This window comes from Vicugna pacos, chromosome 14 (genome assembly GCF_048564905.1).
Source record: "Vicugna pacos chromosome 14, VicPac4, whole genome shotgun sequence".
Classification (NCBI taxonomy): domain Eukaryota; kingdom Metazoa; phylum Chordata; class Mammalia; order Artiodactyla; family Camelidae; genus Vicugna; species Vicugna pacos.
The window spans coordinates 67499786-67523586 of NC_133000.1; the positions used below are offsets into that span (position 1 = coordinate 67499786).

Consider the following 23801-nt stretch of genomic DNA (forward strand, 5'->3'; position numbering starts at 1 on the left):
AGATGGCTCAGCTAGGAATTCTAGATCCAGGCCCTGGAAATACTGGGTCTCGGACACTAACGAGGTGAGCTCTTTGGTTGGAAACACAAGCCCAAACAGAAAGACTCCACACTTAACCGGCTCCATGTGAGTCCTCCCTTTGTCACTATGTAAATCCAGAGTTCTTGAATACAAAGGACTCCCTAAGGGAGCAGTCTGAAAGTAATTCTTACCATTTGTGATTCCTTTGCCCTATTTAGCTGAACTCCAAACTAAGCAAACATTTACCAATAATTTCAGCAAGACTTGCATTCAGATAATAACCCCTCATGGACATATTGGTAGTTTAAAGATACGTACATCTTTTCTCAGAGGTTGGAGCACGTGCCACGGAGGGTCTTACAAATTTTGAATGTTACCCTTTCTGAGTCTCTGACACATTTAGTTTCTTATTTCTGCTGATCCGCTAACTTACAGCTGAGTTGACTTCCACAATAGACTGGTGTTCCCATTCATACCCTGAGGATAACCTCCTCTTTGCTATCGACTACTTAATCTCTCTATTTTCTTGTCACACAGACCCAGAAATCAAATTTAGCTCCTCCTAAATTTAGTAAACATACAAGTATTGGGCACAGAGATACTTGACTTAGTAATATTTTCACATCAGCCTTTGTAGGTAAAGCAGGCTTAACAATAGACACCCATGATCCTGAAAATGGGACCATCCTGTCTTCTGCGTTTCAGCTCCTTTACTCATTTCACCCAGTTCGCCTCTCTTCTCTTTGCGCTGCCTCGCCATGATTTTCCTGACCATTTCCAAAGTAAAGCAGCCATTTCCCTTTTTCTGATTCATGCCCTGAAGGTCTTACTTCCCATTCAAGTATTTTACTAAAGTTTTTTCTAAAGCTTTTTTCCCCCAAGTTGAAATATTAATGCCTGTTTTAAATTTTTTCCCAATACCTAAACACACACACTAATTTCAGGTTACTTGATACTTGATGCAAAAAACATCGACTCACCATAATGCTTTCTTAATTCCAGTTCTCATTGTCTCTCCTCTCTTAACAGTTTCCCCTAGTCTAATCTGTCCCTCAAACACCAGCACGGGAATGAGCTTCCGAAATGGCCAGATGGTCACTTTATTCTCTCCCTCAGGGGCTTCTCCATCATCTAAAGAGTAAAGTCCCACCTTGTGTACGTCAGACTCGACCAAACACAGGCTGATTTCTCAACAGAATCCATTTCACAGCTCACACGGGAGTCATCCAAACTGCTTGTATTTTTTTCCCGAAGGTGTCCTGTCTTTTTTCCCATCCCTTTGCTTACTGTGCTGTATTCCCCTGGGGTTCATCCCAAACAGCTTTTTCACATAGTAACCACCAACACTATTCATCTCAAGCTTCGTATCTTGTTTGAAGGCTTCAGCCTCCGCCCAAGTCGGATTGAGCCTTTCTTTTTGCGTCCGTTGAATCGTCTGTGCTTCTAAAGCACAGCTAACGATGCTCCTTGGTACACTTTACTTGCATGCTTCTGTCTTCTGAGCCAAATCAGGGACATTTTTAACCCTAATGATGAAAATATTATCTATCTAGAAAATACTATCTATCTCTTAAACACCCAGTAAACATTAAATAAATGAATAACTGAAATTTAGCAATAATTTAAGCAAGCTTAAATTCAACACAATTAACAAATGCGGAAAAGTGCCATCAATTTAACAACTCATGTAAACCATGGACTAAAAACCAGTAGATTTTGGCTTTGTCCTATTGAATTTATATGTAACATCATAATGCTAGATATTAGAGCATTCTGCCTGGACGTATCAAAATTTCTAGCAAGCCAGCACTTTCAAAACGTAAGCTTTATATACCCAGGTATTTCATTACATTGATATGTCTGGTCTAATAATTATCCAGTATCTGGAATCAGAGTTATTCTGAACAACCCAGGATGTGTGGTTTCATCTGGCTGGAGCTAATGCTTTTCTGAAGGTCTGATTTGGGGCGGACAAACAGAATCAGTTCTGGTTTCAACCCACCAGCCTTGCCCAAGTCAGCACCTAAAGTGGAAAGTGAGGGGCTGGAAGCACATAATTCTTGAAGTTATTTCAGTGAACGTTTTGATATGGGGTCTTTGATTCCTAATTTGGCCACAGTCTGGCCACGTCTGGGCCGTTTAATCCTCCCACTCTGCCTGGCGTAGCAGGTAGCCAGCCTTCCCATCAGAGACCCCAGCAGGTGCTCTCCTTGGAGGGGTTAACCCTCACATGCTCACACTTCCTTCCTCATTCCATGTCCGCAGTCCCTGTCATTGGTTCCACTCATCCTCTGGTGTCCCTTCCTGAGAGGGTTTTAGTTTAGTACTTTTCAAACTGATGTAGATGAGAATCACCTGGAGACCTTGTTAAAATGCAGATTCTGCTTCTGTGGTGCTGGTGGGGTATGAACTTTTCATTTCCAGCAAGCTCCCACATGAAGACACGGTCCCAAGACTCAGATCACTCTGTGTAGCAAGAATTTAGTTGACACACCATGGATTATTTAGTGAGTTTGTTTGGATTTTGGACTCTGGTTTCACTATTTACTGGCAGGGGAACCTTGGATAACCTATATAAATGCTCTCAGCTTCAAGGAACTTCTCCTATAAAACTGACTATTAATACTTCATAGAGTTCATGGGAGGACATGGGATAATAAACTTAAAAGTCCAGTGTCTTTCAAATGGGAGGTTGTTCTGCAACATACATGCCTTTCCTTGCCTCCCCCACTCCCCTTGAACTTCCAGCCTGATCCACTTATTGAAAGAGTTTGTCACTCAGCCTAGCCTACCACTACTTGCTCCTCTTCTGGCTTTTGGTTTCCTCTCTGTAGACCACCAGCTAATTAATCGATCATTTATTAGTGATCTTTCACACCCATGTCTTTGCTCATAGGCAGACCCCTCCTAAAATCATGGGGACCCACAATGGTGAAACCTTGATAATTTTAACCCTCTGTTGCTGAAACAAAACTTCTTTTTCTCAATCTATAGTTAGCAATCCTCCAGCAACTTTTGTGAAATTCATGAAGTCAATGAAACCCAGTGAGAGTTTCTGTTGAGCTGTTTAATTTCAATGCAGCCGGTGCTCAGTAAAAGCCAACACCTTCCTTCTGCTATACACTTCTCTTCTAATAAATGAGCATGTAATAAAGTCATGTTTGGCTAATGTGCTTTATTTCATATGTTGATTTCCTGACTTGAGTTTGATAGAAAGGTTTAATTTTAATAAGATTAATAAAATGAGGGTTTTAAAAATTATTTATATGACTCAGAATAATCAGTTTTCAGAATAATCAGTTTTAGCTGATTTTTTAAAAAGTTTTTTCCAACAGTTGTTAGAATGTCAATTAAAAGGAGCCACAGAGCACAGACTGCAAATTCCCATCATCATTGTGGTGTGTGGTCTATAAACAATTAAGTGCATTTGGTCCCTACATGAAACAAGAAGGGGAAAATTAGATCAAATACACTGCAAGCCAAAATAGCATGCCAGATATGATGTATGCATGAGGCCATGGGAGGTGACATATTTTTAAAATTGTCTATCACTGATGCTGTATTAAACAAAAACATGTTATTTGTGATATTTTAAACTTTTTTACATTTTATTCCAAATTTTGTTTTGACATTCAATTTTGCTGCTGTTCCCTTTGACTCAAAGATACAGACCCTCCATTTACAGTGGTGATTGTAGGGCGGTACAACGCCTTATGACTATGCCAACTTTGTTTCCTGAATTTCTCTGATTCCATGGGGAAAGTGATGTTTAGCATTGCATTAGATTCTTTCAGATGTTGTTAGTCTGGCATCTAACAACGGATGAGAAATATTTCTGTGCTCAATTTCTATGCTAGTGTAAAATGCAGTATAATTAAGCTTTAGACTGGAAAGCAGTTTTACTCCTGTTCACGAATTTGTTCCAGTTACCCAACCAAAAGAGTAGACTTAAGAACTGTGTATAACCTACTACTTTTCTATGAACAACAGGCTTAGAATTACCGTTTGCCTTGCATAAAAATACACACATACACGTACACATCTGCACCATAATTTGCGGGTCTTATGTGTCTATCAGACATCTGTCCCCATTCAGCATTCCTTCTCGTCAAGTGTTACATTTTAAACCCCAGCATTTTAAGCCATCTATTCTTCACTGATTTGACTTAGTGTACTCAAAATTAAAAGTTAAATACAAAAGGACAAGTAAGTGTGAAATGTTTTTCTTTCTTTAAATAGGCACTCTATTATTTTTGCTTTCTGGATGTATTAATGCACCAATATAGATTGATTCTTTTTTTATGATGATTTTTTTTCAATTGAAGTATAGTCAGTTGCAGTGTGTCAATTTCTGGTGTACAGCACAATGTCCCAGTCATGCATGTATATACATAGATTGACTCTTCAAAAGAAGTATCTCACACAAAACATGATTTTCCAAACTTTCTTGCCCATGAAGCTTTTAAGTTTTTATTTATTTTTTAATGAAACATCCAGTCAGCCTGTAGGAAGCACTAGCAGTTGAATTAAATGAACCTCGATTTGCATCCTGCTTCCAAACTTTAGGTGCAAGCAGGTTTCTTAATCTCATTCAACTCTAGCATTTCCTAAGGAAAGGGAAACTGAGAATAGACTTTAGCCCCTCAGGTTGGTGTGGAAATTAAATGAAATGATACACGTGAAATATTTAACATAGTTCCATGTGGTAACTGATGAACACATTTCAGCTATTATTATCAATCTAACTTATTTTCATTATATTTTAAACAACAATATCTGGCAGACTTCCCCAAGTCTTTTTAGGATCCATTAACTCCAAAGATCTTCCTGCATTCTTTCTTAATAAATGAAGTGCCGTGTTTCCTTCCAGGAATTAATATATACCTGAACTAGCCTCTGTCAAGTAAATAATCAAAGAAGAACCACCATATTTTTTTAAATTGATACAGTCAGTTACATTATGTCAATTTCTGGAGTACAGCATAATGTTTCAGTCATACATACACAAACATATGGTCCCAAGACGGCAAACAGCAACCTACAATGACTTTCAAATAATGAGACTGGCAGAGCCCATTCCATGGCCGTCAGATCCCTCTAGCCCACCTCCTACCTGCTGCCTGCAGTAGGACCTGCGCTCAGTTTGGACAAGACAGAGGTAATGATTCTCCTTCTACTCATTTCTTCCAACTCTGCCCCCCAAGCATTCGCCCTTTCAGTTAATGCCAGGGCCATTCTCTCAATCATTTGTGAGAAATTCTTCATCTCTTTCTCTCATACCCAACACCCACTCCCTCCTCACCTAGTCCTGTCACCTCTATGTTTAAAACACCTCGAACCATAGGTGCTTCCATGGCCACAGCCTCAGTCCCTCTCAGCATCACCCCACCAGGGAGTAGCCGCAGCTGCTGACTGGTTCCCACCTCCACGCTATCTCCTTCTGGTGCATGTTCTAGAGAACAAGCAGAATGATTGCCCCGGAATATAAATCACCAGTCTTCTATCTACCACCCCCACTTGTTTCCCGTGGTTCTTAAAATAAAATCCCAGCTTTGTATAAAGACCTAAAAGATCTTGCATGGTGTGAGGGCTGCTCACTCTCGGTGACCCCCCACCCCCGCCCATGCTTCCTTTTCACGACACTCCAACCCAAGTAGCTTTATGTTGGTTTTACCAGATCACCAAGGTCTTTCCTATTACAGCATTCTATGAATGCTACTCCTTTCCCAGAATTATTTTCTTCTAAAATTGTGCATAATTCTGAAGTCAAGGACCAGCTCCTCAAAGATGTCTGACCTGATCATAATCCCTAAACATTCTGCACACACCCACCTCTCAGAACCCTTGACCAAATTACCGATTTTATCTTATCCCTTGCACTTGTCAAAGGCTGGAATTATCTCCAGTAGTTATTTGTTTGTGTGGTATAGAGTTCCTAGTAAATTGCCACCGAACTGAGCACGCACTGTCAGTCTCTCTCGGCACCATGCACCCGATGGTCAGAAGGATCTGGAACATGGTACCTGCCCTAAAGTGTTTGCCAACCAACCAAGAATATTTACTGAGTAACCCATCATTGTCAGAATAATTTAAAATAATATGTTTGTCATGTTTCAATGTTCATAAATAATTGGACTGATTTCTCAATTGAATGTCTAAAGTCATTATCACACTGTTGTTTACAGTAACTGTATAGGTATCAATACGCTCACTGATCTTGCCCTGAATAGACACACATGGAACTCTTACACTGTAGCTCTTCTGTATGAACTTTTCCAGGTTTTCTTTTGTTATTCACATCCCTGACAAAAAAAAAAAGTAAAATGAATTAAAATCTTGATGTAAGTCTGAATAGAATTCCATTGAGAGTGTGAGAGAATTTGGAAAAAAAATTAGTATTTTTGCATCAACAAAACTTGACTTAAAATATGGTAAATTTTATATTTTTAATTTTATGTTAACAAGTTACTATTTTAAAAAAATGAGTTAGCAACTCTTACTTCCCCTCATATGAATTGTCTATTTCAAACCACATTAGCTTCAATATCTGTCATTCTGATGGGAAATCATAAGGCAGTGTTAAAGTAAAGTATTATTAAGTAATAGTGCAAACACTTGCCAGTCTAGAAAAACCCAAATAAAAAGATGTATACCTTAAATGCAAGATGTACATACAAAAGACCTTTAAATTCTGAGACAAAAAATTTGAATCATTGAATCATTTACATATTAAGCTAGAGAGAAATACTGTCATATTGCAACTTTAATCATTTGTAATGGCATTTCTATATTTTACTACCTTTATTTCATCACTTACCGTTTGTATACTGTATGTTTAAATATATCTAATATTAAGAATTCCAGCTAATATATCACTAATTTACCTTAAATTATGATAGTGTAGTTTTCTTTTAATAAAATAGAATGAATTTCACTTGAGTGGTTGTTAAGTGTTAAACTGTTCAGCTAAACTGTGATTTCCAATAATGGAAATATAAAAGTATGGAAGCAAAAATACCTATAATTATTGTTAGATCTGTTTGCATGTAGCAAGTATGTAATATTTGGTAGGCTTTGCAGGAGAGTTATTATTTTAAGAGAATTATATCCATGTGTAGAACTCCTGAAGTTAAGAATTATTTTTTTAATATCCCAAATATCATTTAAGTGCATAAAGAATTATATCATAAAACCTAAATAGATACAAGCAGTAAGTGGTTTTGTACCTGACACATTTTTTTATTTGGTAAGATTTAATTATTATCATTCTGCTTAGCTTCAAAGACAGTATTCTTCCATTTTTTTGATAGTTGGGTGTGTCCTTGAAAAGACCATCTCATCCATGAATTCAAGACAATTTCCTCCATAAAGTACTTTAGTGCCATATATTTTGTTTAACTGGAATATGTTGGGAAGAGATCATCGATTTTAGTGACATACTGAGTGAAAATGACCTTAGGTAAATTATTTCAAGATTTAATTTAAAATAACAGTTCTATGTAATTTCAGAGTTAACCAAAATGCACTTCCCAATTGTAACCGTGTTTCATAATCATCTGCTGCTACCACTGGTGGAATTGCAGATCTGGGATGTGTATGTGTGAGTAGGCGTGCGTGTGTATGGTCATGTGTGAAGGAATCTTTAAATGTATCAAGAAACAAGTTCAGATGCAAATGGAGATTCCAGAAAGGCCCTCTTGCTTTTCCTGATATCAGAATCAGATGGGACCAGCTGATGCAGTCTTCACAGCGATGGGTCACGAAGTCAGCTGGAGCCTCTGATCCCTGGAATCCTCTGAACCCCAACTCAGAAAACAGGTTACTCAAACCCTACCCTCTGGGAGCTCCTGCGGGTCTCCTCCACCCATAGTGTTCTATTATAAATCTAACAGCAAGAGTCATGAGATCATAACAAGTTATGAGAACCTGTTTCTTCCTAACTTTCCACACCATATAAAGATTGTAGGTGGTCCTGAGTGCTCCGACCATGTCTAGAAGTGCTCAGAAAAAACATCATTTCTTTCCTGTAGTGTCAGACATAATGCAGAGGAGGAAAACCCCAAACCAACCCACACTCACATGTGGTCCGTGACACACACGCAGTAAAAGGATCAATCTGGTTTTTGAGGTTAAGTTGTTCTAACACGTTGACATTTCACAGCGACCATCAGACTAGGCCAGGCTGAGGATTTCAGTTGTAAGAATCTGTAAATATTAAAAATAAAACAGATTTTGTTCATCTCGTTTTCAAGTTTTAGAAATCTGGAACAATCCCAACCCCCCTGTGAGCTGCCTGAACTTGAGAAGCTAGAGGAGAAGATGTCAAGGAAAAATGACAATTTCACGAACAATTGTTTTTGTATATTACATTCTGTTTGGCATTATCACATCACTCAAATATCTGACAAACGTCTGAGATCAGATATTTCTATCACCTGCCCTAGGAAGGCGGCAGACAGGACTCCGAGCAGAGGGTCCATCTGGTGGGAACAACACAGACTAGCGGCTGGCTGGCCACACAGGCAACAGAGGGTTTAGCAGACGTGTTCTCAAGGAGGGGGTCAGGCCCAGGGAACTATGCTTACATAAGACTTGATCCTACATATCAAATCCAACTCGCCTCTATAATCTAAAGCTCAGTTTGTTGAATTGAGATGTGAAAAAAGATGCTGCATGCAACTAATTGATGAGTTAAAAATCCATTACTTTCTCTTAAGTAGTGGTCTTTACATTGCTCTCTTCCTAAGGTGAATTTCTACCTCAAGCAAATAAGACTACCACAAAGTATTATTAGCTTGCCAGATAAAAACAGGAGAGTAACCTTTCAAAATTCTCTATAGAGTCAGAAAAAGAAAGTATAATGTATTTGCATAAAAAGCAATAATGATGTATTTAAAGGTAAGCATCTTTGGGGGGAATATTTGCCCAGAAACTTTGAGTAAACTACTGATAGATACCCTAGACTTGTCTGGGTGGGCAAATGTACATACACACATGACAGAATCCAGGATACACATACAAGCGTAAGAAATTTCACTACTCTAATACGATAACAACCATCCTCTTATAAGATGATTAGTAGCTTTTAAGAATAGTTTTCAAACTAGGTAATATTGCTGTGCCAGATACCAAAGGATAGTCTTAGTTATATTTTTAGAGGTGGTTTTCTTGAAGAAAACAAAAAACAAACAAACAAACAAAAAAAACCTTCACAGAAAGAGAAAGAAAAATACCATATGATACCACTTATATGTGGAATCTAAAAAAAAATGACACAAATGAACTTATGTACAAAACAGAAACAGATTCACAGACATAGAAAACAAACTTAAAGTTACCAAAGGGGAAAAAGGGGGAGGTGAAGGGATAAATCATGAGTTTGGGATTTGCAAATACACACTACTATATATAAAACAGATAAACAGCAAGGTCCTACTGTCTAGCACAGGGAACTTATTCAATATCTTGTAATAGCCTATAACGAAAAAGAATATGAAAAGGAATATATATATATATATATATATATATATATATATATATGACTGAATCACTGCACTGTACACCAGAAATTAACACAACATTGTAAACCGACCATATTTCAATAAAAAAAAAAGAAAGGAAAAACAATTTCGGGACATTTAACACATATTTTATTATATACTTTATAGCATATTTTATATTTGACTTGCTATTTCTCACACAATAATACTATAAAACACCATTCCTTCAATGGTTAAGTTTTCACCTTCGATAGCTGATTTGTCTAGTGTCTGGCTGGCAAGAACCTGGGTTTCAAGTTGCAAGGGGAAGAGGAAAAAAAAAAAAAAGAAATGCATCCAATATGTTTAGAAATAAAATACGTAAGACTGCAGTCATGACTCTTTCACTCTTGCAAACGTTTTCTCCCCTAAATGAAAATGAAACAAAGTTCCTCGGGTCGTTAGAAAGACCGGCCAAGCCAGAGCCTGGCCCCTGAGACAATAGAGTCCCCGGCCAAGTGTACGGCGCGGTCTAATGCGATGTGTCAGGCCCTAATCAGCTCTGTTTCACAGCGCTTTGCTCCATAAAAACAGGCGGGTGCGACCGCAGCCTGCGCGTCAGCGGGACCGAGGACGGGGACACGGCCGGGGCTGCGGCTCGCCGGGTGAGACGGGGGCACGGAGCGGACCCATCATGGGCCGGAGCCGCAGAGGCGAAGTGACAGGCTCATTCATGCCTTCGGGACATTTTTAGGCCCATTGAAATGCTTAATCTGTGCACTCTGGATGAACCTCCGCGCCCCCCGGTGCAGGCGGCGCGGCCCGCGCGGGGTCCGGCCGCCTCCGCCCGACAGGCCGGCCTCGCGGCGCTTCCCACCCCCCCAACCCCGAACGCGGCGAGCACACACACATCAGCTCCATTTACAAGGGGATTTCAGAGTTAATTAAACGCGGAATATGTTTCTTTAGAAATCACATGTGCCTCGGGGTTAAGTAATAGCATTTCAGCGACGACTTTAATTTAGGATTAAGCCTACAGGACAGTTCCTGAGGGAATTTTATTTTTATAAGGACACATGTCGAGAGATGGGGAAATTCTCCCCCGGCCCCGTTACCCTAAAAGGTTTTAGAAATAGCTTTTAGAAAAGACACCGAAGACTCAGGGATGCTGCAAATCAGCAAATTCAAAATCATCCCTTGCGTGAAAAGCATTGGAAACAGACAAGTGAAGGTAGATGCTGGTAAAATTGTTGCTCGGCTGATAAGGCAGTCAAATGACTTCCACCAGAGGCTCCCGGGCTTGCGGTCTCTTTGCTCTGGATTTGCTCTTTGCACGCCATGGAATTAATCCCAGAAGCACAGTATTTACAAATATTTGGGTCAGAGATGACAGGTCAGATTTTTGTTATCAAACTAGCAAGTCCATGCCAACCTGTATCATCTTACTCCGACTCAAGTTCCTACAGAGAACAGTGCATATTTTCATCCTTAGTTTTCTTAAAGTTGGGTGCTTAACAGAGGACAAAATGTGAGCAAAGGAAGAACAGAGCGACTCAAGAGACTAGTACATTTACTTTTGAAACACTGTAAAAACTTCGCAGCAAATGTAGAACTTGAGTCCACTATCACTGATGTATTTGAGCGTCAGCTGCAAGAATGTTGCACTTTAGCAAAATGTCTAATCTCTTTGGTTGTGGGCTTACAGCAAGCCAGAGAAGATTTTTCAAAATAAAATTTAGAAAAACACAGGGAAAAAAGTGCATTAAAGTTTGGGAACATCCCGTATCTTTTCTCTGTTTCCGTTTCGCTTAAATTATTAATGAGATTCAGTGGGTTCTTCTTGGCAGAGAGCAGTTTTTTCCTTTCCTGAGCATTTTCACCGGCCGTAAAGTTTGAAATAAAAATAATTGTTGCCGCTTTTGAGGTAAAAATACAATTAGGCAGCGTTTGGCATTTTCTGTAGTCCACTGAGCATATGGACTCTGGGAGGTAAAAAGTTCAATTCCTGAGGAAGAACAGAGACAAGGGAAGGCTAGAATGACTACAGTAAAATAAAACAGCCCCGAAGCCCCACCGAATAAACCCCATCCATAAATCTTATTAATCAGGGATACCTCAAAATAAAGTGAGTAAGGGAGAAAAGTATGCCCTCCTTCAGGCTGGCCCAGATTCTTTATCCCTTAAGAGAAGGGATTGAAAAAAGAAATGATTAGAAACATGAAAGATAGATTATCAGCTCAAGAAACACTGCATCTTTTGTAGTTTGTTAGAACATAAAGCCACGTAAAACATTGCAAGGAAGCATAAACACCCCATACTGAATCTCTATGTGTATATTATAAACCTATAAAAATTTTATATCTGCATATGTGCAGATTTCTCCTGGTGTGTGAAAGATTCTCATTTTAAAAAGATGCATCTGTATATCATGTGATCTCCATTGTTTGATCTGTTGAGATAAAAATAATTGTGTTCTAAATGTAACCCCTGTCCAAATACATTGTCCAGAGTTTTAATTCTGGAACACTTCCTGTTTCAGTTCTTATTCATTTGGAGAATAATTATTTATCCCTGATTTCTAAAAACAGACATTGGAAAAGGAAATTAAAGCAAACTAATATGACTAATTGTAAGTGAGACAAGCATTGTAGTTTGAAAACTTCATCTTAATGGCTGTGGGGACACTGCTATTAAAATAAACCACTGGTCTTGAGAAAAATAACTTTTTTTTTGCATATACAACAATACAACCATTTATGAGAACTTAATTTATCCACTATTTGATAAAAAATGATTTTAATTAATTTGAATGATTATTGTTTGATAATTGTAAAACAACAGTTTTATAACGTTTCAAAATTATATTTGTAGTAAAATGATTTTTGAATGACTTTTACTTTTAAATAATTTGTTAATTATAAAATAACATAAGGATTTTAGAGGAATTCAATGCTACAAATATAGTAAAAAAAACCCTATAGCAGGAGACTTAGATTCCTGCCATTTTGGTGTATATCTGTCCACCTTGCATTGTTCTCACTCAGTGATCCACATACAGTAGACACAGTCCTATAGCTGTGGGTAAATATAAACGGGAGATTTTGTTGCGTACTTTTGTGCATCTGTTTTACGCTGTCACGTAAGATTATATCTTGAATATTTACTATGTCAGCAAGCGTTCTTTGGAAACAGGAATTTTCTTAGCTTTGTGATTCTTCATGTTACAGATACAACACAGTTTAGTGGATCAGATTTTTTGAGTATTTAGGTTATTTCCTTTATCCTCATATTAAAAACAACCTTACACTATTTATTTATTTTGTTATAAAGCAGATCCACGGTAATTTTTTAAACTGTCCATTTTATGGCATCTAATACAAATGTCTTAAATAAAATTTCTCATATTACAAGAAAATGTTTATCCAATGCTTTAAATTGCATTATTGGACTCTTCTAAGAATAACTATCATAAATAAATGTTTATGTAAATATAAATACCTATTTGTATATTTTTTCAACTTAATATCATTAATATAATCACTCATCTTATATTACCAATATTTTTTCTTATATTTTTAGCACGTTTAAAGGGTTTTTTGCATATATATATAATTCCAAATGTATAAAATTAAATGTAACATTTTATTATAGTTTATGCTTTTGTATAAGTGCTTGCAAAATCTCTTCAAATCATGGAAAACCTACTGATATTTATTGCTTTATTTTGTTTTGAATATTATCTCATGTTATCTATATGTAATGTGTTTGGACATATAGCAGAGTAGAAAAACTAATTTTATCTTATTTTTTTAATATAGAGTAACCTTAGAACTATTTATCAAATAATGTCTCATTTCTTTCATAGAGTCCCCCTTAGCAGATATACGCTGAGGTCTACTTATGTACTTTGGATCTGTTCCATTAAATTCTTTCTCTTCTTCCAACTCAGGAGTACAACATTTGAATCACACGGATGTTTAAAATGTATTTTAATATTTCGTACAGCAAGTTGTCTCATTACAATTTAATCAAATATAAAAAAACTTGACAAATTTTCTTCCATTAATACTTCCAAAACCATTTTATCATATTTTTGTTAAGTAGCCCAAAATAATAGTTATTTACATTTATATTTTACTTAGGGATAAGTTACATTAAAAATGCTTTTGTATTTATTCATACAGTTTTAGAAAATTTCTCTCTCTCTGTAAATTAGATAGATATGGATATACATTCATATCAAGTTAATTTTTAGATGGTGTATATTTTTATGGTAGGTGTTAATGAAGATTTTGAATCTATAAGCTTCTTGGTTACTGCTAGATTTCGGAAATTTTTTAATTTGATGTTTATGATTCTTAATATACATTAATTGCATTTCTTTGGCTTATCTATGTAGTCAATTAAATCTGCAAAGATACTTTTCCACTTGCGATTGTATCAGTTAAAGAAAATCTACACTAAAAACAGGATATTCACTGAAGTCTGGTCACGTCACTTTTCATGGTGCCAGGGAGACAGCACTGAACACCGCAGCTGCTTGATCGGGGACCTGCTCTTCTTTTATACCATATTTATCTTTATTTTTGATAGTTCCTATTTAGCCTTTTATTCTTAAAAAAACTACTATATATTATTTTTCATAGTATAAACTTTAATGTTTATAATTTTAATTTTTTCAGTTATCTATGTCAATATAAATTTTATTCTTTGTTAGTTTACTTTTCTGATGTTGGGCCAATTTTACACCTTTTCATTCTTACTTATTGAGCTCACACTTAGTTTATTTTAATTCTGTTCACTTGGTTTTGCTGTACTTAGATTAAGGTCATTTTAGGAGGGCTTCAAGATTGTGTTACATAGTATGTTTTGAATTTTAACTTTTTTTCCATATCCTTTCCTTATCTATCTGTTTATCTATCAGATATGTATCTGTATGAATAGATAGAAATAGATTTTATATAACTATATATGGAGAGAGATATTGGTAGCTAGAGATACAGATTCTGGTTCTGATACAGATCCTGGTACAGATATAAATGTAAATATCGATGTAGAGTAAACGGATCAGACGTAACCTGGATATGTTTTGAGATCTTTCCTTGGACAATGCAATTAACTCCTCTTCTCCACTCCCTCCTTTTATTTATTTTTGGGTCCAGTGGCTCTGGGTCAAGTTGCTAAAGTAAGAAAGCAACAAGGTGTTGAATGAAGAGCCTGCAGCCCATCCTCCCCAGGTCCCCTCCTGTCATGTGAGCAGGTGTCAGGCACTCTAAAGCCCTGGATGCCAGAATCCTTGGTCCCCGAATCCTGGTAAAGGACAGCGTGACTTGAAGGGTCAGGCACGTGAGCCTCTGGATGCAGCCAAGTGAGAAATTGGCTCTGATGGATAACTTTGCACAGAGACAACAGAATAATCTCCTCTCAAACTAGGCTGGGAATGTGTGCTGATAAATCCCTCCAAGTCTGAAGAAGGAGAGTGCAGGTGCTTAAAAGTTAGGTGGTAAAATCAAACAAAACACCAAACGAAACCCTTGGGCATCAGATATTTCCAGTTGTGGGCAGAATGCTCTATTTCTGGATAACAAGCTTGGTTCTTGTAAACACATTTAGATGAGTTTAAAGTTGGAGTTGAGACTCCAGTCTTGCAGAGCCACAGAGCGGAGAGTGGTGACCCCAGGAGCTGTACAATCTCTCGTCAGGATCATCATTGGGCACTGCGGCCCCACCCCCTTCCCCACCCCTTGCTAACCCTCCATTCCACGCCAGACACCCCTGCCTTGACTTAGTGTGGGCTTTAGTGAAAGTGTGAAGTTTTATTTGGCTGAGTAGAAAATCGCATCTAGTGAAATGAAACTGTTTCTAGGAGAATGGTTTGCTCCTTGCCTGATTCCACCATTGCTACCATCGTTATTATGACTCATCACTTTTCCAAAGATGGAGAAACCCTTTGAGGGAGAGGCAGAAAGGAGAAGTTACATTCTGGGCAGTAGCTGCAGATGGTGGTGATGGGGAAAGTGAACTGGTGAGACATAGGGCACATGTAAAAGATAGGAAAGGTGCTGATTAGGAAACTAATCAAATCTTGCTCCTAAGGCAGCCCTGAGCGAGTCTGACCCTCCAGCAGCGTTCTGGGAAGACCAGTCTTGACCTTCAGCCTCGGCATTGCTCTGTCTTCTTGGAGTTCCTGACCCAACCCACAGCGACTGGGCTGCAGACCACTGTGCTGAGGACGGTCCTCCCCTCACAGTGATAAGAGTAGCAGGAGGTGAGGCAGGGAGACGCCTCTATTTCCCTATCGGAGTTGAATGTGCTCTTGGCCTCGCTGCTTGGATGCTTAAGGCATTTCCACACAGAAACAATATTGACACAAGAGAAAGGGGCTTGGGAACCATGTTTGTGTTCACTATGCATTAGATCAGCTTTGACGGATTGACCTGAGAAGCCAACCATATTTGCATAGAAAAAGATGGAGTTCAAGGCGGGGGTGGGAAGGGTATAGCTCAGTGGTAGACTGCATTCCTAGCATGCATGAGGTCCTGGGTTCAATCCCCAGTACTTCCATTTAAATAAATAAACATAATTACCTTCCCCCCAAACAAACAAATTAAATGTCTCTTAAAAAGAAAAAAGGAAAAAGGTCAAGTTCAAGGCAATGGGTTATCAAACCAACTCCTGGAACATGGCATATTTAATTGGAGCTGGAGTGGATCTCTTCACTGTGCAGAAGTGCAGGGTACAGGGAATACATACACCCCCAAAAGCATTCCTTAGCAGAGCTTTGGAAGCCGGAATTCTAAGCAAAGCAGGGCTATGATGTTGTCCTCACCTTTACTTTGAATGTGTTGTGCTTCTATCGATAATAAGTTGAACTAAGTATTGTTTCTATTTCACTTACAAAAACTAGTTGGTGGGTTTGTTTTTCGGTCCTTCTTTACTGGAGTCTAACTAAGTGGCTAAGGAGCATGAAAAAGCTCATGTCCAGCCCGCAGTTCTTAAAGCAATTATTTTCTTATCATGGTTCTTATGTCAGCAAGTATGTGTGGGTGGTAAGGGATGCCCTGGAATCACTAACTGTTCACTGGATTAAAGAAAATACTTCAAAAATAATGTAAGTGTAGATATGAAGGGGCTATCAATGAATTCCAATGTACTGGGTTTAAAAATGAAAGGTTTTTTGATAAAAGATGCCAGCAATGCATATGTAAATATATAAATGGCCAAACTGGTCGCATTTCCCACAGGGAGAGCTAATGCAGTGGAATGCCTTATCTTTGAATATGCTTTAATCCGGTGGATCCAAAAGGCTGAGCTATCCAGAGAGGAAACACAGACATCAATGCTTGGCTGCCTCTTAACATGAATAGTTGTAAGTAGCATATTAAGTGAGTTTACTCTGAGAGATGGTTTGTTTGTTGTAAGCATTTGGCAAACAGAAATGGGTAAACCTGTTAAGAAAAAAAAATGAGTTATCTCTGAGAACTGGAGGAATACATGTGTCCATTCAAAAGGAGTGCAGTGGTCTCCCCCCCTGTGTCAACCCCATGGTTCTGGGAACATTGTGACCTGTTTTCTAGGAAGCATAACTTTAGGAGCAGGTTATGATTTATAAAATGCCCCCCCCAGGTGAAGGTTTAAGATGGATAAAACAGGACTGTTTGATCTTAATGAAATCCTTAATGGGAAAGCCAGCCCAATGATGTGTTTCTATTTGAGTGTTCTTCTGCATTCATTCATATTTTGTAAAGAAAGTAGAACAATATGGGAAGTGTATGAATCATGTTACTGCTCTGGCTGGGATAACTTATTAAACAGTATCATAGTTTCCTGGAAGGTTTACTAAGCCTCTTCAATTACTTAACTCCTGTAGGATAATTTACATACTGGCAAGAGCTGATGAGAAGAAAATACATGAATGAAGTCATTAACTTAGAATGTTTCAGAAGCACTTGGATGAAGGAAATATTTTCATTCCTCAATTCATCATGAAATACTGTTTTCTATGTACCAACCTTGGGGAAAAAAACCCGTTTATTTTACTTCACCTTTTTCAATATTGTGGATAAACAACAAATGTTTATTAATTAATACATAAATCTTAAGGAGGTAAATATTTTGACCATCAATTTGCTTGCTTGTGGCATAAATGTCCTATTTCAGTTTGCTGAGAGCTTAGGCAGCAGTTGAAGTTGTATGAATCTTTTTTCATAAAGAGTCTGTATTTCCTCGTAGTACTTTCCATTTCCTCCCAATATCCTAAACATTACTTTCATGTCCTGCTTACAGAGCCTTGCTCTTAGAAGCCTTTAGATCAATCCAGTGAAATACTTCCTTATAAAATTTACATTGAACAAAGTGCTTAAAAATCTAAATAATGGAATTGCAATCTCTGTTGTAGATATAAAGTAACACTGTTTTCACTCAAATCTGACAGGCCATTGATGATTAAATGTACCATTATTTTATGTACCACTCAAAAAGAAAGAAGTTTATAAACTATAGTGCATGCTTAGGAATAATTTACACAGCATATAACCTCATCACACGAGCCTTCGAAAATTTTAAAATATATGTAATCTGTTCCAAGGGAGATGTCATTTTGTCCCTTTTTTATATTGTTTGTAGGTGATGGGCAATCATTTTGCACATAACTCACTCGCAAAATGTAACACATTGTGATCTACTTGTGGGTTTTTTCCAACCTTAGGTACAATAAAACACTGTATTTTTGTTTTGCAAGAAAATAAATGCAATTGCAGTTATTCCTCCAATGGCTAACATTTGCCGGCAGAGACTGAAAGAGGCCATCGATTACTAGAAGTGTCCTGATCTCTTAGAGCTGATAAATTGGGGGAAAATGTGCTTCTAGAATAGACGAAATGTTGTACTTGGGGAAGGGTTCCATCCCTAAAGGCACTTAATTTGTTTGCTGAAAAGAATGCACTGTCTAGGTCTCAAATCTAACTATGGTTATCAATCCTGGAACTTCAGTGGCTCTAAGAAGATATTTATTAAGAGATGGACCATGTAGAGGTATAACTACATGATATGTAGTTTTCATTAACTATTTCTTGTATTACAAACTCAATAATTAGTTTTCAATACCCTTAATTTATCTTGTTAGTTAAAATATATACTTATGAATAAACAAATATTTGTCCTCAGAAGGATTACAAACTAGTTGATAGAGAATGCAAGCATATGTGAAATAAAATTACAATCATTTCAAAATAGTGCTTTAAATTAGATATAAACCACTATACATAAAACAGATAAGCAGCGAAGATTTACTGTAGAGCACATGGGATTGTAGTCAATATTCTGTAATAACCAATAATGGAATATAATCTGAAAAAATATAATTGAATCACTTTGCTGCACACCTGAAATTAACATTGTAAATCAAATATATTTTAATTTTAAAAAGCATATTAAAAAAGAACTAGGTCACAATTCCGGCACTGTCCCTGCCCACATGTATTGCCCAGTCTATAAGATGGGGCAGTAAGATCCCATGATTGTGAAATTTACTTGACTGAAACATGCAGATCATGGTGCGTGGCTTAAAAGAGATAATCCACCCCCGTCAATCACAGTTACAAACCCCAAAGGGAAGAGCACCCTGAAATTATTTATGAAAGTATGAAGAGTCATAACATTTGTATAAATGAACATCTTGGATACAAATATCTGAAGCCCAGAACCATTTGTAACCTGAAGAGAAAGTGAAGAAGGAAAAACATGTAGAAAGGAAAGAGATGAGGGAGTAGGAAGAGACTTACAGAAAGAGGAAGGAAGGAAGGGAGGGAGGGAAGAAGAGAGGGAGGAAGGGACGGAGGGAGGAACTGGCCTTTTCCCATCAATTACAATGATTGATGAAATATCAATCAGTGTTAGAGATTTTTATTTAGTTTTTATGTATTGGTTGCTGTATTACATATAATTGTCTATCTCAATGTCATTCAGAAGCTAAAGGCTATTATTTTATAATTGTTAAAGTTCTGAAATATCTGCTACGTTTCCCTCCCTGAGCCATGCTGATGAGCAGTGTCTCCGTCAAATACGAAACAAACCCAGTGAGTGTGGCTAAATTATTTTTATTTTACTGATGAGATGGCAGAGGATGTGCTTTGCTGACCTAACTACAGTTACTTGAGAACATAAACTTACTTATTAATGTAGACCTGAACACAAATAATGAACCATAACATTTCCTTGCAAAAATAAGCAAGATATAGCTTACTTCTCAGCAGCCAAGAACCAAAAACAAAGACAAAAAGTAAAACCATCCTAAATGTTAATAAATTCCCTTGAGGACACATTGTGGAGTAAGAAGATATAGTGATGGGGGCAGCGCACGGGCAGCTCTATTGCTGGAGAAGCCGAAACACCTGGGCTGTGCACTTACTTGCTAGCTGGGCATAATCTTTGACAAATCTCTTAATACCTTGAACTTAAAATTTTCCTTGTGTATGAAATAGAAGTAATAGTACCAAATCATAAATTCTGTAAAGAGATAAACGAGGTAATGTATACAGTATATAGTCTAATTGCAAGTATAATTATTTTTGGTCATGATCACTAGAAGGATAACTGTTTTGATTATATAATAATTTGAAGATGTTTATCATAGTACTGTCAAGGCTAAAAAGAGATTATAGAACCATACTTTTATTTTTTCAACTATAGAAAACTCTGAGCAATAAGAGACTAGAAAGAAATGAAAAATTTCTTAAGTGGTATATTGTTACTAAATAATTTTGTATAAATGTTACTTATTCAATGAAAACTTACACAATGATGTTTTAAGAGATTATAGAAATGAGTTGTCACAAGGTCCTATTTAATACAGGAGTCATGAACAAGGAAGCAATTCAGCTAAAGGATAAATGCCCCGAATCCTAAATACGTATACATAAAGTGAGATCTTCCAAGTTTAGTGTGAATCTGCTTTAACTTTGGAGGAACAGATACAGACTACGAGCACCGTATTGCTGCAACAGAAAACAAGAATTTAAACGTTACCTGGACATTAACCAACAGAGAATGTAAGTTTGATTCTAAGAGTGTGGATGAAACACAATATGAAAATGCGAACACTTTTTGGGGGGGCTGTGAACAAGGGAGAGGCAGGATAAAAATGGCGATTATGGTTATGTCCTAGGCTATGGATTGAACATTTGAGACAAATAGAAATGAGGGCAGTTGCTTTAATGCATGTTATTACATCATAATAAGGCTAGTCTAGAGGCTATGGTAACAAAGGGGAAAATAGCTGATTCTGCCAAAAACTAAAATAAATATCAGCATCAAAGGAAAAGGAAGATAAAAGTGATTCAGCTTGGTTGACCCATTAGAAGGATGCTAATAGGACTGGGAGTACTTCAGTGAGATGTACGTTCTAAATTGGGAAGAGTGGAGAGTTGTAAAAGTTCCTTTTTATCTTAAATATTCATTATCAAGTTATTGAGGAGAAGGGTGATATTTCTTGGCCAGTCACACATATACTCACATTTATATTTATGATGGAAAACATTGCTGACCCCCCCCTTAGAATATATGCAAATGTGTACACTATCTATGTATATATAAAAACAACATAAACGCTGAGTTATTTAGTCCCTGACTTAACTTATAGAAGGAGTAAAAATCTAGGGAAATGGCCCATAATAAATTCTAAGATTTTGCATTAAATTCCTTTATTAAAACTTCAAGAACCTTTGTTAAAACATATATTAAAAACTTATTTAACATTTTCCCCCTAGCAAGTAACTTAGAGTTAGTTCTTATTTTTATTTCTAAAACCTAAGTATTTATATAAGTATATATGTGTACATATGCATACATGCAAACATACGCATACAGATATACATACATAATATAGAAAATATGCATTATATATATTTAGAGACAGAGAAAAATATTTTCATTTGTATGTGTGAAATTGCTTTCAGATTCTCGTATAGTATCAACTCAAATGTTCATAGCATTTATTTTATTAAAAATTGAATATAATTATAAACTGTCCTTGTACTACATAGATTTAATAGAAATCGGATCATATTATAATAATTATGTTATTTAGGACACAATTAGATGACTAAATGAATCTAACAAAATTACGGAAATCATAGAATCAAGGGGCCACATGGACACGACCTAGATTTTCTGGTTTTCAGATTAGGAATCTTTCTTTCTGCTTTATAAGAGGCAAAATATTAATCCATTTACATGTATCTTCCTAACAGAATATCCTGTTGCTTATTGTGTTGTTGAAATGTAAAAATAAGATACTGCTTTGCGACTTTTGAAATAGAAAACTTTCAGAAAGTGTTTTGTTTTAGATTATGCTTACCAAAATTTTTAAAAATACATTTATTTTTTCAAATATCAATTTCAATTCCATATTTTCTTGCAAACTTACAATACCCCATAATGAATTTGAGCTTTTACTTTAAAGAAAATATTTGTTTTACTTCATCTTGTCAAGATGTATGAGAACTGGCATTTACTACCATGAGGTTTCAAAGTACCTTATAACTATCTTAAGCTCTGCATCTTAGATACTGTACAGTGTTTATTTATCTCTCTCCCAATCTAGGCTATGAGCCATGATACATCTCCTCAGTAAAGTGACAACCTATTTGGAGAAAAAAAAAAAGCATGTAAGACAAAATAAAAACCATTACACAATTTTGTACATCAAAATAGCAAAACTATCAATGCACAGTATGCCTAAGTATTGAAGATGTAGTATTTATTGCTGTATTATAGGTTAGGTGTCAGAAAGTGTTCCATTGATAATATGTCCAGAATATAAACCATGTGATGTCATTACTATTTTACTTTGAATAATTTAATCTTCTGCTTACTGAACATTTTCTGGGAGGAAATGACAGCGTAAATGAAGGTTTCTAGTTCTACTGGACCATAGAGATTCTGCTCCGGGAATTTTGAGAAAAATCAATTGAACGCGTTTTGTTTCTTTCAAAAATTAGGTTGGTAGAACTCAGTAAAACAAAACACCTGAGCATCTCTCCATTATTTCTCTCCACACACTGCAGTTCCTCATCTGCATCAGCTTCACGGATGCCATACTGAGTTGGGTTTCACCTGTCATCCTGTGTCACGCCAAGTTGCATGGTGCCTTATAATGGATGCTGACACGGGGTAGCAGGCTGCCCTCACACCTATGAAAACAAGTTCAGAATGAAAGCAGATGGTGCATTATTTGCTGCAGTACCTATTGTGGCAAGGAAAATATTTATCCCTAATTGTAAAAAAGAATATCCTATTGCTAAGCCTTACTGTCTGAACTGAATACAACATGTCCTGGTGTAAAGGAGAGATGTTATTTGAGCTAATAGATGCTTTTTCTTGAGTCATGGGATAAAAGAGAAATCAGGCTAAGAAAAGTAGTTTTCTTTTCTTAATATTGCACTAAATCTTAAACTAGACATTATAATGCCACCTTGTTCCAAGCTACCATGATTATTAAAAAATTTTTTTTTCAGAAATAATGACACTAGAGTTTTTGCATTTGTATGCAGGGACACTGAAGCTAAAATGATTTCATAGTCGATGCCTGTTTTGGAGAAACTGACGGTATTTTTTTTTTTTTTTTTTTTTTTTGCCACTGATCACTTCAGATTCCCAAATTGTGGCAAGGAGTTGTCAATGCAGATGTCAGCAAAAGTTTCAGGGTTGATAACCATTTGAATAGGACACAGAGTGAACAACTGCTGCTAACTAAGGCCAAATGGAACTAAACTCTTCCTATATTTCCTTAAATTTCAGGCGAGGTCAGTGAGCACTGAAAATAAAACCTGATTATTCTCAGTTGAAAAGTTCAATATCGTCATTATGATCTGACCTATTTCAGGAGCTCCTGAAGTTTTTTGCTGCAATGAATAGAAGGTTACCTAAACTATTTTTGAAACATTCAGCTGTTGTGAGCTACATCATAGTCATGATTCGAAAACTGATATTTTATATTGTGGAGGAAATTAATTATGAGAAAAAAGAATTTATAACTTGGCAAATCTCTGCACAATTGTAGGATTAAAGGTATTCTGTTATAATCAATATAATATTTCAAGAGAAATACAATTAAATAGATCAATTAACCTAATGAAGTAAAATTAACACTTCACTAACTTTTTAGTTTATATAGACTTTTAAGATGTAGTTATTCCATATAAATGTTTATTTTGTCCTAGACCTTGTGAAGATATGTGTTTATTTTGGTTTTAATCAAAAATCATTATATGAGAAATTAGTTTTATTATATAGGTTGGTTGA

General features: G+C 36.6%; 1 long non-coding RNA gene across 1 annotated transcript; it reads right to left on the reverse strand.

Moving 5' to 3' along the window:
- Positions 1-6228: 6228 nt before the first annotated feature.
- On the reverse strand, positions 6229-8178 carry LOC140685560 (uncharacterized). The gene is made up of 2 exons (XR_012058821.1): positions 8101-8178; positions 6229-6323 (listed from the first exon to the last, which is right to left on the reverse strand). It is a non-coding gene; the product is annotated as an uncharacterized lncRNA (long non-coding RNA).
- Between the last annotated feature and the right edge of the window lie 15623 nt (positions 8179-23801).